General features: G+C 39.2%; 2 protein-coding genes and 1 long non-coding RNA gene across 8 annotated transcripts in view; 1 reads left to right on the top strand and 2 right to left on the bottom strand.

Annotated features, from left to right (window-relative positions):
• The window catches only part of LOC139776922 (paired box protein Pax-6), a 354486-nt gene that overhangs the window by 75384 nt on the left and 262540 nt on the right, over positions 1–16562 (top strand). The gene's annotated exons all lie outside the window — the stretch shown is intronic.
• Scalloped (TEA domain transcription factor 1 homolog scalloped) overlaps positions 1–16562 on the bottom strand; it is a 164581-nt gene that overhangs the window by 74149 nt on the left and 73870 nt on the right. The gene's annotated exons all lie outside the window — the stretch shown is intronic.
• LOC139776929 (uncharacterized) lies at positions 414–15048 on the bottom strand. The gene is made up of 3 exons (XR_011719229.1): positions 14074–15048; positions 12969–13175; positions 414–843 (listed from the first exon to the last, which is right to left on the bottom strand). It is a non-coding gene; the product is annotated as an uncharacterized lncRNA (long non-coding RNA).

Raw genomic sequence — 16562 nt, 5'->3', positions numbered from 1 at the left:
GAGTGCGATCGCGCCGCGGGAATTTCTGTGTCTTGTCTTTGTGGCTTGCGCGACTTGCCCCGGTGCTGTTCGAAATTAATAATGTCCCGGTCTTAACGAGCTCATTAACCGCGTCGTTTCATAAAGTCCCGTAATTTATAGGATCGTTGCGTACGGATAGTCGGATTTTTAAGTCTTATTAAACATTTACATTGAACGTTTATTGAATCAATGCGTATTATATATTTAATTTACATATTTCTTTCTCAAATGTCATCCAATTGTATAAAGAAAGGAGGATGTTAAAAATAGGCCATTTTTGACCTATTGGCGGAACCTTAATTAATCATTGAAAACTGTTTCCAATCATTTTCTAGAAATAGAAAATAACAATTATTTGTTCACCAGACTTGGAGAGAAAGTTACGAAAATCAAAATTTATTATCGAGATTTATTATTAAAACAGTTATATAAAGTGCTTTTTAAATTTTGTGTACCCTTGATACGTCTTTAAAATAAAATCAATTGCACATTTATGTGTTGAAAATTTATGAATAGTAAATGTAGAGAATTTTATCTTTTGGTTTACATAATATATGTGTTGTACAGGTATATAGATTATGAAAAATGTGCGTTTTTCCCTTCTTAGCCGAACTCAGAATCACGAATAAGGATGCGAGGAAATTTGGTCGTATGTTTGCGCGCGCGTGCGTGCGTGTGCGCCCGCGCGCAGTCTCTTCTTTTAGCTTTCCGTTCCTCTTCTTTTCTAGTTATTCCTTTCTATTTTCTCCTCTTCTTCATTGTCTTATTCTCCTTTGTTTTATTCATATTCATCGTTGTCGTCAGAACTTTGGTAGATTTCGTCTGTAAAATAATCATTCAAGTATTCTGCAGAAGCTTTAATAGATAATTGATCAAACGAACAAATCTAAAATAACAAAGAATCATCGCAATGTGAAAACAGCAAGGCTACTTTGCAAGTACACGTATGACCAGTTATCCTAGATAAGCCAAGTTTAGATTTATCAATAAGAACATAACAAAAGTATTTGTTTTTCATGAACGTAGCCTAACTTGAAGAAGAATGCAGTTACATTGTTGAATTTTGAGACCGTACGCTTGATAGTCAATAAAATATGATGTTTTGAATTGGTCAAAGTCAGAACAAGCGTAGTAACATCGTAGCATTGTGCCATTAGCGTTGAGAGTATAGTGACGAGACATACTTTTATTAACTGTTTACAATAAACTATATACGATAAATCAACCACGGTTCTTGCCCCATCATTCAGAAGATCCTACAGCATTAATATATTGTACATGTATAAGATATGCCCGTAAAGTAGGAAAGACATACGACAAGTAAAACGGTCGTAAGCGTCGCGGAACTGAGGGAGGTAATGATAAATAACCCCCTTGATTTTTCCTATCTTTTCTTTTACTTCTCAAAGTATCTCAAGTAAAGAATTTGTGTTGGATAAAAAATATAAAATCTTGTTAATTGCTTACGAAAGGATGTATTTCTCTTGTATCTTGTTAAAAAATATCTTGTTAAAAAATTATATACTTGGCGAGAGAGGCTACCGCGTCTCTTGATAGTAGATTTTTTTCCTCTTTCGGATCCCTCTGATGCATGTACAAAACACATCAACATTGTGTAAACCAAGAAAACAAACTTCTCCATATTTACTACTCACCTTTCAACACATAAATGTGCAATTAATTTTATTTTAAAGATATGTCAAAGATACAGAGTTTAAAAACCACTTTATATGATTTTCCTCAACAACCGATAATAAATCCCGATTTTCACAACTCTCCTCGGACCTGATGGGCAAATAATTGTTATTTTCTGTTTCTATTTTCACACTTTCCAGAAACACATACACACACACGCACGCACGCACGCATGCACACGGTTTCCAATGATTAGTTAAGGTTCCGTCAATGAAAATGGCTTATTTTTAATATCCTCCTTTCTTAATTTAAATTAATGATTCTAATAGAGAATGTCATAACGTCATAAATAATTACACGTCCGCTTATTTTATAATTAGAGCACAATGTTGGGGAACATTGCAAAAACAGCAGACTTGCAACAGTTTAAAAAGACATTAATCGCCGTAACATTGAAACAAAATGAATTCGACTGTGCAAAAATTAACTGGCGGCGTGTTTTCAGACAATACTCTACCGGAGATAGCGTATACAGAATGACTGAAGGAAGATACGCGCGTGATTACAAGGTTCGGCGGAGATCGCGAAAGTTTAAAGAGAGCCCTTAGATGGGTCGACGGACGGAGGGCTCGCCCGCGGGAGATTGTCTAGGGACTGGATAATGACCAGGCCTTATTATTACGCTACTCGTTATGCCATATGCCCGGCTATTATCCTTCTGGTTTTTCTCTCTAAATAAATGACGCTAATTCGTCTTAATACGCGACATCCGGCCGTGCAACGCCTGCGCCTCATATATACGTTTATTCCTTTTGAAAATCCTCGAGTGGGAAACGGTGCACAATGACGCGATACATTTTCAACGTATGTAACGCAGAAAAGAAAGAATCGTTCCTCTTGTAACCGAGAATCTTATACCTAGCACTTGACTCATATTTGACTTCCCGTTCTTTCTGCATATAAATAAAATTGACTGTAAGCCGTGGCCTCTCTCCGCAGCACGCAGGCTGTTTTGACGGATCGCAATTTATTTAAACGCGTCCCATATTTTTGGCCACGCGGCCGTGTGCATCGTCGTGAAAAATCGTATGTCACGTATCTGCGGTACGTAATATAACGGAATGTTTACGGCACGGTAATAGATCCCGCAGAATGGCAGAGTAATTTTAGACTTCTAACGTCCTGAAAGTTTCGTTGTAAACGTGCAATAGTTGGAAGCGAAAGATATTCAGTAACGTCGACCGCATGCAGAGGGTGTAGTATTCGAGGCGAGTGCACGTATTTCGTATATACGAGAAGTGACGTATAAGAAAGATGAATAATATCCGTATCTATATTTCATGCGAAAACCGATATTAACTTCAACGCACCGAAACTTCATCTATATCGTTCGTTTAGCGATCCTTCCTTTCTCGTTAATAATCCAGTCGAAGATATTATATAGATAATATTATCAATTTTCATCTTTTACATCACAACGTATCTTATGCCGACAATTGTATTATAATATATCAATCTCATATTCTTTACGAATAAAACAGAAATACCGAAAAAAATATTTGTGAAAAGTTGAATAGTGACAAGCACATTCATATGTGTTCAATGTTACTAAAAATATATCTACGAATCAGAATAAATCAAGATCTCAATAAATTAATTCGTTTACGTAAACTCATACATTCAAAAGACACAGAAGTACCTAGGATTGTACGAAAAATCGTTTCTTATGTCAAAAATAATGATGTATCTAATATTCTTTATAAATAAAATAAAAATAGGTAAAAAATTGTGTGAAAAATTAATAATGACAAGCACATTCATTCATGTTCAATGTTATTATAAAAATGGGAATAAATCACGATCCCAATAAATCAATTCATATTTACGTATAAATTCACGCGTTCAAAAGACACAGAAGCATGATTTGACGAAAAAATGTTTCACATAAATAGGCATCCATTTTTTATTTATTGATTTGATGTATAAAATGTAACAAACAATTTTTTATTTTTGTATGCACGAGAACAATTGTATTTTTTCACGAATTTGGTTAACGCGATACAGAAAAATATGTTAACATCTCATTTCCCTTTACCGGCAATGATGTATCTCGCAATCGCTCAGGCCGACTGCAATCCTCGTCGGCGGAAAAGCGAACAAACTGTTCCGCGAAAATTCATGCACCTAATTCGCGTACGCGCGACGAAAATCATTTCATTTCAAAGACCCTCCGAAGTGTCGAAGGAAAAAGTATCGGCATACTTAATCGCAACAGGCGCGAGCAACAGATTAACGAGGGATGAATAAAAAGACAGAGAGGGGAAAAAAAGGGGAAGAGCGTCCGAGTCCGACAAACTAAATTTCAGGTATGCTTGCCTTATCATTAGTCACGGGTGCGCCACGGTGTGAATTAGACTCAATTACACGGCCGCGAGTAATCCCGGGCAAACCGAGTATCCATTAATCGAGTTACTTGGAACTTCAAACTCGGGGAGTAGGAAAGTTCGCTTGCCATTAAAACCAAGGGCGCGGTTTAGACCTCCCGAGTTCGAAAAGCACAAACGAGCTTTACCCATTTTCTCTTTCTTTCTCTCTCGCTTTTACCCTCTCGCAAAATTTCGACATTCACTAGTTTCACTGTCGAATTAATTAAAATTAAAATTAATAATCATGCTAAATAAATGTTATGCTGCTAAGTTTAACAATTTCATATGCAATAGCGAATTATTTGGTAGACGATAACGATGAAAACCCGGATGATATAAGTATGTCAAATGTCAAATTCTTCGTGAAATTCAAATACCTTCTAAAAGAAATTTCTTACTACGTTAAATTATTCTTATTTAAATTTCCGCGGGGAAAAAATCAGCTTTGAATGCATCGAGGAATACATTTGTATAATGCATCCTTGTGATCTGCATAATGATCTATGAATAAGAAGCTTTCAACGCATTGCGTCTATTTTCTCGATGTTTACCTATTTGCTTAGAGAATTTTGCATCTCAAAGTCGAGGTTGCTTCAACTTCTGAAGCCCTGGAGCCCTTTTTTCGTCCGTCAAATTCCTCTCGCTTTTTTTTTCATTGGCAATATGCAAACATAGTTTAAGAGACAGTTTATTTTGATATGCAGTAAAATATAATTGAAAACTCTTTTAGCGTCGTTTCTAAGCGACTATTAAATAGAATAAAAAATAAAGATCTCATTACTTGTTTCTAATATATTTTCTTTAGACAATTGTTCTTAAGATTTCTAGTGATCTCAAAAAGAATCAAGATGACGATTCTGCCTTAATCCATTAATTCGATTATGCCTTAATCCAAAATGAGACTCGTACACGCGTGCGGATTCAGATTTTACGAACGGTGCCTAAGTCCACTCGCAGCCTCATTCAAGAACTGGTCGCGACGCCGCAAACCGCTAGTTTCTGTGAGCGAGGTAACCGCATACACACACACACACACACACACACACACACGTGTACACACTCCTGATATAGTCGCTTTATGTGCGGCAAAGTGGCGGAGAAACATATAGAATAGAAATCGACAGAAGCGAGCGCGACACTGCACGGTTTGTTACTGTTACACGCTCGTGCGTATAATACCGAGTGTTACCAGGCGGAAGATTTTATCGAGATGAAATCCGCGTAGGTCGTTCGTGAGATCGGATTGTCTGCCGCTGTTGTGCAGCAGCCGCTGAGACTCACAAAATAATCTCGATATAAACAGCGTCCGCTGCCCGCGAAGCGCAGATCGATTCGCGCGCGGGCATGTTAATACTTGAATTAAATTGCATAACGACACTTAGATTATACAATGTGAACTAAACGTGGCTTAATTTCCGGACGAGAAATTCGAATCGCCAAGAGACACACTCCAAAAGAGAAACAAAATCGCGTAAAGCAGGGACCATTCCTCCTGCATAATGTATAAGGTAGTCCTTGCTTCACAAGGATCTGATCTTCTTTTAGTTTATCTTACCGATCTCTCAGTAGTTTGAGCACATTCTAATTTCAAAAATAAAATTCGGGATTCCAACGTATTTATTTTACTATTGCTTTAAACTTTAAACAAAAATAGGTGTGTATTTATTAAATAATTATGTAAAATTAATAATATACTAATTATATTAATAATTAATAAATAATACTAAAATAAATATAATAATATTAATATAAATATAAATAATAATACGTATTATATAAAAATAGATAATAATATTATTAAATAATACTACCAAAAATCTAAAGACAGTTTGGTTTTGTATCGCACAATTAAGTAATTTAAATGATATTCAAATGATAGCTCAGATGATAGCGCGTGAAAGCATTACACTTTTACTAAGTAAGAAAATACTAAGTGGTGCGACAGATCAAAAGGATCTTATTAAGAAACTATCAACAAATTAAATTACGACTCAAATTCTATATATCTAGTTTCCAACATGTTTCATGGAACACTTGAAAGATGCAGGGATTCAAGAGTGTTTCATAGCAAAAGCAAAAGAGAGATTGCTTAAACGGATACTTTTGCATCATGGTTTTATCCCGGGACACTTTCGCTCTTCCGCTGAGGATATTTCCTTCTACTTTTACTCGCGCGATCCACTAACTGTGCAAACCAGTGCACCCGAGACCCGGCACTACGGCACTGTGCACATTCGTGCGGCACAATCGGACGCCGCGCGCGTGTTATCAAGGAGGTAAAGACAAGAACTGGGTTACTGATGGACTTTTATATGTATAACGCGCGTCGTGTGTGCGCGTGGCGGACGCCATGCATTCGAGAACATGTGTGCACACACACACCCACACACACACACACACACACACACACACACACACACACACACACATACACATACACACACACACATGTATATTCCACATTCGCGTAGCCGCTATTTGCGTCGTACCGGGCAGCGTTCGCGATCTATTATGTATCAACCTCAGATGTGTATATCACCCGCGGGCTGCAGGACAATGATAGATCAATGCGACACGCGCGGATTAATGGGCCGCACGGTTACACGTGTACATACCGGGAGGGCCCCGCTATCTGCCCGCTCGTATTTTCCCCTCCGCCACCCGCTCTTCCTGTTATCGCAAAATACGCATTAATACGTATACCGTATCGCAGCCGATGATGTGCGATCTAAAACGAGGGTCCTGCTAGATGGAGAATGCATTATCGCAGGACGAATACTAGGGCTAACAACGTTGTATTTGTCGTCGAAATGCCCAAAACTTTAAATGTCAAATTTAATTAACGGAAGATTCAAGACTATTCATAAAAAAGGCAGAAACATTTACGTAATTAAATTATCTAACTAATTAAAAAAAAGATTAGAAACAAATTGTTCGACATCCGTTACCTACACTCTGCTAATTCTCGACTTTTAAAGACAATGAATGCTTTGAATAACCTGCGCGCAAATACGTATCATTTATTCACAAAATTACCGCTAATATCATTTGTAATTTAAAACGACCTCAATGCGTACTGCTGTTACTGAATTACGATACAACTTTTATTGTTTCGCGATTTAATTCATTATTTTTCACCAACGGAATCCATTTGTTGCGACGCGCGCATGCTTAAAAAAGAATCGCGGAGAAATCCGCTTTGCGGTCTGCGGAATGTCTGCGAGTGTTTGGAGGAGGCGCGAACGACGAAGACGGAACAGCGTGCTACAAGTCGGTTTAACTTTAAAGAGGCAATTACACCGTCGTCGCACGGCCCCGGTTTCCCCACAGACATAGGCCGACACAACGTGACCCGATTGGTTAGCCATCGGAGTTTATACAGTCAAACACGTCTTCGAGCGAGAAGAAAAAAAACTATGTTCGCGCGCCGCCGGAAATGTCGTTTCTGTGCTCGGCCTGCGAGAGTGACTCTCGCAGGTTCGTCGACCCGCTCTTTCGCGCAGGCCAAACTCGGCGAATGATCACGCACAAACCTCGTTCAAAGGAGAAAAGATAGGAGACGATATCAAGGTTATACCATAATTGATATAAAAATATTGTTAAAACGTCTGTTATTACATCGTTCTTGATCCAAGAATGTACTTCACGTTTACTCCCTCAAGGGGTTTCTGCGATAAAAAATAACCGCAGAACCGTCTAACTTGCGGAATAAAACATTTTCTAACTCTTAGCGTTGCATTTAAGGAAACTGTTTGCACAAGTTTTGTAGAATTTTTAATTAAACCATATGCATGTTTTGCGACACGCTTCGGCTCATAATGCATAAGGCAACTCGAACTCGCGGCGTTAATATCCCCATCTGATAAACAGCGAACGCAGGATTAATGGGCCAATCGAGTCACTCCGATTCTCCGCGAGTCGTTCCGGTTGCCTGTCAATGCGAATTGCTTCTCAAAAAGAAGCTGAAGGGAGCGAGAAAACCATAAAATCGATTATGCGACCATCTTATTTACACGCGAGCGCTATATTATTACAGCATTATAATACTTTAATCCCTTTTTTGTCAAAGTTACGTTCCTATATTTTTATATAATATAAAATTATTTTATTTATATAGTAGAACAATTAAATAAGTCTTATTAACCCTTGACTGTCAATGACGGAAATATCACAAAAAAACTGGCCAGAACTGCAGTTCATAACGGAAATGTCCGTACATTCAAGAAAAGGTGGTACTTTTAACGGAGCAATTAGAACAGGGCCCTATATCTTTATGTTCTTAAGGTTGCTGAATTAAAATCTGAAATCAAAATTGCGAAATTTAAAATGGCGGACCAAAAATGCAAAAAATTGTTCGATTTGCATAAAAATTTATATTTAAAAATAAAAATTGAAGAATTCAAAATGGCAAATTCAATGTAATGAGCAAAAAATTCAAAATATGGTTCAAATTGCATAAAAAGTTTTCAAGGGTTTTTGGAGCCGCTGATTCTATTTTTAAAATTGGTCAATTTTAAATGACAGATTTAATATGATAACTAAAAAATTTAAAATATCGCTTAGTTTGCATAACAAATTAATTTATAAGAAATTTTATAAATCTTTCCACCATTTTGAATTTAAAAATTTTGACCTCAGATTTAGATTCAGCGACTCAAAAAAACCTCAAGAAAAAAAGCCCTTTTTTAATAATTTTATTAAAAGTTTACTTTTGTCAAAAGCATTTTTGTGTGGCCCACAAGATTTTTTTTCGCCTAACAACCAAGGGGTTAATAAAAATGTAATAAAGATTTCTCTACCATTAATAAGAAGGGAATTTTTCCGTGGAAGTAAGTCTCGAGTAAGTATTTGGAAAACTTGCAACATGCTTGCAAAGCACCAGGCGTTTGCCAAGACAGATCGCGATCGAAAAACGGCGATCTGACAGATGCGACCGCAACTGAGCGAACCCAACCCTTCTTCCTTCTCGTCTCGCGTCCTCCCGTGCCGCAGAAGCGTACGTAGGCGCACTCTCGGGCGCATCTGCATAATCGTACGTAAATTGCACGAGACATCGCGCGCGGTAATATATTGCGGCCGGAGGGTCGGGCCGACGCACGGCGTTCATATGCAGAGAGGATATGTGCAGTTCGTGCGGATCGGTCGGCGCAATATGCGTGAATGTCCGCGCGCGCCGCGTCGCGCCGCGCCGTACGTCGTGCAACGGTACACCGTTGCGACCGGTTAATTCAGTTAGTGGATATGGAAGGATATGAGCGCCCGCGAAGGGCGAGCGGGCGGGAGAGAGGGGAGATGGTTGCTGGACCGCGCGCATCCCTGCGGTTTGTCCGTTGGCTGGGCTCTCTGTTTCTCTCTCTCCATCTCTCGTGCGTACGAGAGAAGAGTACCGGGTGACGCAAACGTATCGCCGGGTGGCGCGGCAACGAGGGTGACCCGCGTGACGAATTTTGCCGAGTAAGCGCAAACGCGCCCGGCATCCCGAGTAGCAGTCTCTCGAGAATTATCCGCCAATTACACCGTCAGATTTCTACGGGCGTTCGAATCATTCGGTCGGGAACGATCGCGAATGAAGGCTGGACGGCAAGTTTCGGGGCTCATAAATCTTCTGAAATTAAAGATCGTAGGACTTAAAAAAATGTTATAATATAGTAGAATATATTTCGTCATATATATATATATATATATATATATATATATATATATATTTAAACTAAAGGAATGCAGAGAGTCACGTGATGATATTTAAATTAGGGAACAATAGAAATATATTAGGAAATTCAATGAACGAATTTATATGTTGTTCTAATACCAATTTATGATAAAATAGCTTCAGCATTGAATATGCTGAATATGCCATTAATAAATGTAGGTAGCTAATTTATTTAATAAAATGAAAATTTCTCCGGTGAAATTTGTATTTGTAATTCGTGTCCTTTTTTTCTGAAAGTCAGTCCAATTAACGATAAATTTACGACAATTTACGCCAGAGCTTTATTCCGCTTAAAAAGCGACCCGATCGATGACGCTCGTGCTATAAATCGAGAAAAAAGATGTTTTCAGTAGAGACGTAAAACCGGCCGACGGATAAATATTTTATTACTCAAACGATTTATTACATTTTGCCGGAGCGCACCGAAGCAGGAACGGAAAAATTCTCGTTACACTAGAGAACGAAATAACTGAGTCGCGTAATTAAATGTTGATTCGGCAACCCGTGACCGTTCATTTAGCAAATTTGACTGGAATTTTTCCCTCTACGCAGAAATTGAAAAATATTCCTCCTCTTTTTTATTCAGTCAATATCAACCAACATATGATATTTTTCATGATAAGAGATAATACGGTAATCTTTTTCATTAATTCAAAAGTCAGAATTTAGGCAAACTTCTTAAGATTTTTAAAAGTAACTGAAACAAATTTCCTCGCAACTGAGGTTTTTTTAACCAGATATGTAACATAGGCTGCGGTCTACTTGACGCTACAAATGCTTCGAAACGTCCTTCTTCTCTTTCTTTCTTCATTGAAAGAAAGGAGAAGAGAAATGCTTCGAAGCATTTGTAGCGTCAAGTGGACCGCAGCTATCATAGGGAGCTTTCCAGCAAGCGACACAAGTCGACACAGGTATCGTTTTGTCTTTGTTACTCATTGCCGAAAAAGAAAGATAGAACGACGTTTGTGTCGGCTTGTGTCACTTGCTGGAAAGCTCCCATAGTCGTTTACCACTTTAAAATGATCTCATAACAACCGTGATAAAAATAAACAGTAAATTTTCAATTAAAAATAGCCGATATGAAAGTAGTACACACAGCGTCACTCTTGGAAAAATTGTGAACTGAAGGCGTGAAAAATGATGTTAAAAAGCTAAATTATTCTTACAACATATAGCGTTATTTTTCGTTTTAATATAGTATTTTTATATTTAAAATAATTGTCGTAATGTTAAAATATACCGAAGACTCCCATTTTGTTACAATTTAATATGTAAAAGCAAATATTTATGTCAATTCGGCAGCTGTCAAACAGCTTGTTTTGTCCTTGATTATAGACACAACATTCAGTTCAACATAGGTACATGGATTACCCAAACAAAAAGGGGAGTTTTCGGTATGTTTTACTACAAGTTTATTCTATCGATTACAAACGCTATTTTGTTGTAAAACAATTTTATTTTAATGTATGTACGTTGCAAGAATTTTCATATATATATATTGATGATATACTTTCTCGCTTCTGACATGATCAATCCAAGATAGCTACGGTAAATGAACAGGAGCCTTAATCTATTTTGTTGCTTCATACGAATACTGTTTTTTTTTTCTTCCAAAGCTTGTCGCTTGTCGTACAAAAACCTTAACCCTCTTAAACTTTGAAGCTATTTGCATAACAGCTTACAAAGTAATAGCATTCAATTGCTCTATCAGATGATAACGCATCAATTTGTAATAGCATTAATGCACGGTTGAAAAATGCAAAACGCGCGTAAACAAACGCGAGTTCTGCGAAACGGTTCGCAGTTGCCCACGCCAATGCAGGCGCATTACTCACGGCCCATAATGCACCCACGCTCGTCGCGTCGTTTCGTAAATGCGTGTGCGCAAACGCGTGTAAACACACCGCGATCGCACGCACGCGGATCGTTTGAATAATGCGACGCGCAATTACCGGCAACGCGACCGAACGGGACGATGTGATTCGTTTTTCCTTCCTGTATATCATTCGCGGTTATTTAAGCTCCACGTGATAACACATTCGCATTTTCTCCGCGTAATAACTGAATTACGCGCGGCGTTATTTGTATCCGTGTTCACCGAAACGGATATAAATAAAATATACATACCTATAGCGTTAAATAAAATTTAGCACATTTTAATCGCGTAATTAAAGAAAATTTATTCTACCGTAACTAAACGCGACTTGATGCAGTTGCGACTAAATCAAATTTCATTCACTCGCTGCCTCGTAATTTTCTTGTCTCTGATAAAATTATTGCAACCGGCCGGGAGTAAATTTTAACGCGGATTCTAACTAATTTTGGGTTACGTGCTAAGGGTGCAAAATTTTGATATCTACATTTTCCGTCTCATCTCTTTCACTTTTTCTACCGAAATGCCGAAAGATGTACCCTATCGGACACCTCGTTTTTACTTGATACTTGAATGCTACATCATATCCGCGTGATAAATTTGAATTTCGTGCCAAGGTCTGTCCTCGAACAGTAGAAGGAGATACATCTGATTTGATCATATCTAAATGTAGAACCAAATTCTATTTCAGGTCTTCTATTAGAAATCAAGGACGATTTATTGGCTCGTATATTTGTAACGAGCTACTTCTTTCGTTTCTTTCCAAAATAAGTAACTAAAGCTTAATCAAATTACATTAATCAGAGGACGCGCGCGGACAACGACTCCGGTGAGGTCTCCTAGTATCTAGACTGGCTGCTACCTCGGTTTAAACGGAAGCGGTAAATTAGCCAGGACAGAGATCTATTAATATTTCAGTCTCTCCGTTCCTTGCTTGTCTCACTCGTCTCCACTTATACCCCGCGAAACTCGTCGCGAGTCTCCATTAAACCCAGCGAAACTCTGCTTGCTTTCGTGCACGTCGTTTTCGACGAGCGAAAAGGGGAGATTTCCGGCCCTCTCACGGATAATTCCAGATCGGGTACGATCGTATCCCGTTTATAAATAGTCGCATTGTGGCCTGTGTGCTCGCGAAGGTTATTTTAAATAGGTATCGATCCGCCATGGACAACTATTAAGAAAAGCAAAAGTATGTATTGCGTATGTCGTTATATGTGGCATTTGACAGCCCATAGCTTCCATCTTCTTAAACGAGGTCTGACAATAAGGTTCGCGAGCTCGTCACGGTACAATTACTATATACCTTATTGCTGATTTATCACTGTGGTCCCCTTCAAAGTAATCCCCTTGGGAAGCTACATATCGATGCCAGCGCCTTATCCACCCTTCAAAGCAGTTTTAGAACTGCTGTTGTTGTGAAATGGCCTTCAGAGCTGCCGTTTCGTGTTACTCTTACAATTAATGTCATTGACGTCATCAAAGTGCGTTTCTTTCAATGTTTCCTTTATCTCTGGAAATAAAAAAAAGTCACACCGCGGATCTGGCCCCATATGACTTTTTTTTTTACAGATATGCAATGTGTTTAAAATAGAAATAATATGAAATTTTAATATAATAGTAATGATTTTAACGTCTTTTAATGTCCATCGCAATTATTCACGCTAGTTTTGAACTTCTCTCAAAACAGCATTTCATATACGGTAATGAATGGTATATTATATGATATACCACCATTATGTCTAAATTTATTATTATAACAAAGAGTCCTACGTATATCAAATAGATACTGTCATCTGTAAGCCAAAAAAATTGAAAGTAATACATTCCGGAAACAAGATCCATCCGTTCAGGATTAGACAAACGCAATAGATGCACGCGAGAGAGATGGTTAATTCATGGCGGTGCGGTGAGAGGTACGTTATACGGTGTACCGAGTGTTGGATTCGCAAAGACCATACTCGGAATTGAATGTTCCGTCATTCTATCTGCGATGCGCGAAACCCCGCGCTATACTAATTATCCCGGTCTTTATTCGTACGCGCCGAATTCTTTCCGTGCCTAATAGCGTTGTGTGCACACGCATTACTCTTACGCTCGAGCCGCACGTGGGATAGCAAGTAAATATCGCGTGTACAACGCGGAAATAATCGATGATACACGCGGGATACCCGTAAACACGTACGGCTATTATCGCATCCGGATATCAATATGTGGAAAATAATGAAGCTGCAGACTTCCCGCTGTCACGGAGCACCCTAAACAATTTCTCTCGGAAGAATTTTTCAATTCGTTTATGCCGTATGCGAGTCTTGAAAGATTCAGAAAGAATGACAATCGTACAACTTGCGTTTTCCATCTTTCGAAAAATACAAATAGATAAAATACGTAGTTAAGCAAAATCCAGTTACCTTATCGTAAAATCTTTTTTGTGATTCTAGAAACAAGATTGAAGGCGCCTGTTTTGTCATGTCAAAACAGTTATGCAGAGAAAAAAATCGGCATACTCTTGAATCCCATTCTCACTCTTCACTTTTATCAATGACTTATTACGTAAAATAATAATAGGACGTGTGTGTATTATATTGTCACGAATATTATATATCTCTTCGCACGAAGAGATTTCTCCTCGCTAAGAAAGAAATGCAAAAAATTCAGGTCTCGGCAAGTCACCATTCGTCCCTGCCGGTTCGTCCATTTGTGCCCGAAGACACGGACAGACTGCGCCGGGACACGTTAATATCGCAGATGCACGAGATGGAGGATGGAGGTTCTTAGTCACCGCGGGACATTATGGTAATGCATGCGTGGTTGCGCAACACGGTAATGCGGTTACGATTCATTAAGCCGCGCTCGCAGGTGGCGGCGACGCGACGCGACGCGACGCGACGCGACGGAGGCACAAGCAGGCGAGGAGGAAAAAGCGAAGGTCCGGCGCGGCGCGGCGCGGCGCGGTGCCCGCTCGAGCGAGACGACGCGATGGAGCTGTTCTCTCGCACAAAGAGCTGCGGTGGCTCTTCCGACAGGATAATTCGTCCTTTTCCTTTCTAGCGCAGCGAGTCAGGCTTGGATTTTCGAGCAGTCTCCCGGACCTCGCCGAGTGACGAGGGAAACGCGCGCGACTCGCGAATCGCGATGCACCGGGCCCACGTTGGCGATGTAACGATGATTCATACGCGGAAAGAGATCCGCCTCGTTGGAGCGAAGCGCGGAAAAGGCTATCGGTGTACAGAAATTCCGGCAAGAATTTATGCCGCGCGCGTTTGGCGGAGAACCACTTTGGTGTGTATGCATAAGTATCTATTCGTTTGTTGAGTACTTTACTATTGCAACTGCTTACGGCGATATTCGCGATAAACTATGACCTAGGATGTTCCAGACGTGCAAAAGAAGATTTGCGCGAACCTTTGTCAACAATAATGTTAAAAAAGCAATATTATATTGCGTAAACTATTAATAATATAATTTAATAACTATTATAATTATTCCATTTAACTGATTAAGTAAATTGACAAAATTGTTTTTTTAACAATTTCAAGTGACTATTAAAAATTGAATTAATACGTACGACAAATAACTTAACTTCCCGCAATAACTGACATTAAGAAATTATCTACTTCAAACCCATTCAAGGATTTATTACTGAAAGGTAATTCTAGTCCATGTGAAATATTGGAAAATAACGATGGAATTGTTTTGCTGTTGGAAGCTGGAAAAAAAATACGCGAGCGCAACTTTGATGAGACGTTGATTCACCGCGCAATGAGGAAGTAAACCGCGGGATCCTCGCGTAAAAGGATCTCGTACTCATTGCGAAACCGCTAAAACCGCAAAGCAGAGGTAATGGCGCTTGTCTGGGGGGCAGCACAATCAAGGACGTCGCTAATTCCAGGCGCACATTCGGTGAACACACCATTGATTAACCCCTTCACGATTAATCCCGACTTTAACGATCTCAGAAGAAATCGGATTACGCATCGTTAGAAACATCTTTGGAGACTCGTAATATAAATATATGTCGCATATAAACACTTATCCTATAATACATACAGTCCGTCTTCTGTGATTTTACTCTTACATATTTATATATACTGTCATTTATATCCTTAAAAATTTAGATGAAATTTAATTATATGTTATTAAAGCAGGTTGTATTTCTTTGTATTTCTTTTTTTCAGAGAAAGCCCTACAGATCATAGTCTAATATAAATGAGAAAAAAGATAAATATCGTAAGATGAAAAAAGCCCAGTATTATTCACAAATCACGTATAATAGTTTTACGAAACAATAGTCTCCTCTGATATTTTCTATCTATCCCTTTGTCTGAATTATTTTTCAATCTATGCGCATTTATACCTACACGAAATTATTCATTGATCGATTCAAAGGACATCGAGTCGCATACCTTTTATCGGGGTGATTATTTCGCAAAGGATGACGCGAAGGGACCTTTGTCTCGACAAGCGAGCGACAAATCTCGCTCCTCTTTGAGGGGACGAGCCCCGACCCCGGATGCGATGCAACGCACTACGTCGACTCAGTCGGAACGCAACGACGAGCAGGAGAATCGTTTATTGTGCGAGCTCGATTAATCCTCCACCATCGCCAATTTCGCCGAGGACTCGCCTGGCTGACCGGCAATAGCTCGCCGGGGTTCGCCACGTGGTCGGCGAACGTGTCCCGGAGTGAAAAGTTATGCTACGGTAGCCGTATAACTTGCCGTATAAATGCGAGGCTCCCCCGTTCGTCGTTCGCTCATGGCGTGTTGGTGACAACACGAGTTACGCATTATTGCTTGCGCGCGAGTGCGTTACGCGCGCGCGGAAAAACGATCTTCCGATGTAGAGAACGTGCGATGAGAAAATTCAAATATCTTCTAAAATCAAATACGGGATAAGG

Source organism: Temnothorax nylanderi, unplaced genomic scaffold, assembly GCF_030848795.1.
Source record: "Temnothorax nylanderi isolate EJ_2023f unplaced genomic scaffold, tnyl_v1.0 TNYL_tig0132_pilon, whole genome shotgun sequence".
Lineage (NCBI taxonomy): Eukaryota > Metazoa > Arthropoda > Insecta > Hymenoptera > Formicidae > Temnothorax > Temnothorax nylanderi.
The sequence above is the reverse complement of the archived record's forward strand: the minus strand, read 5'-3'. Positions and strand labels throughout refer to the sequence as shown.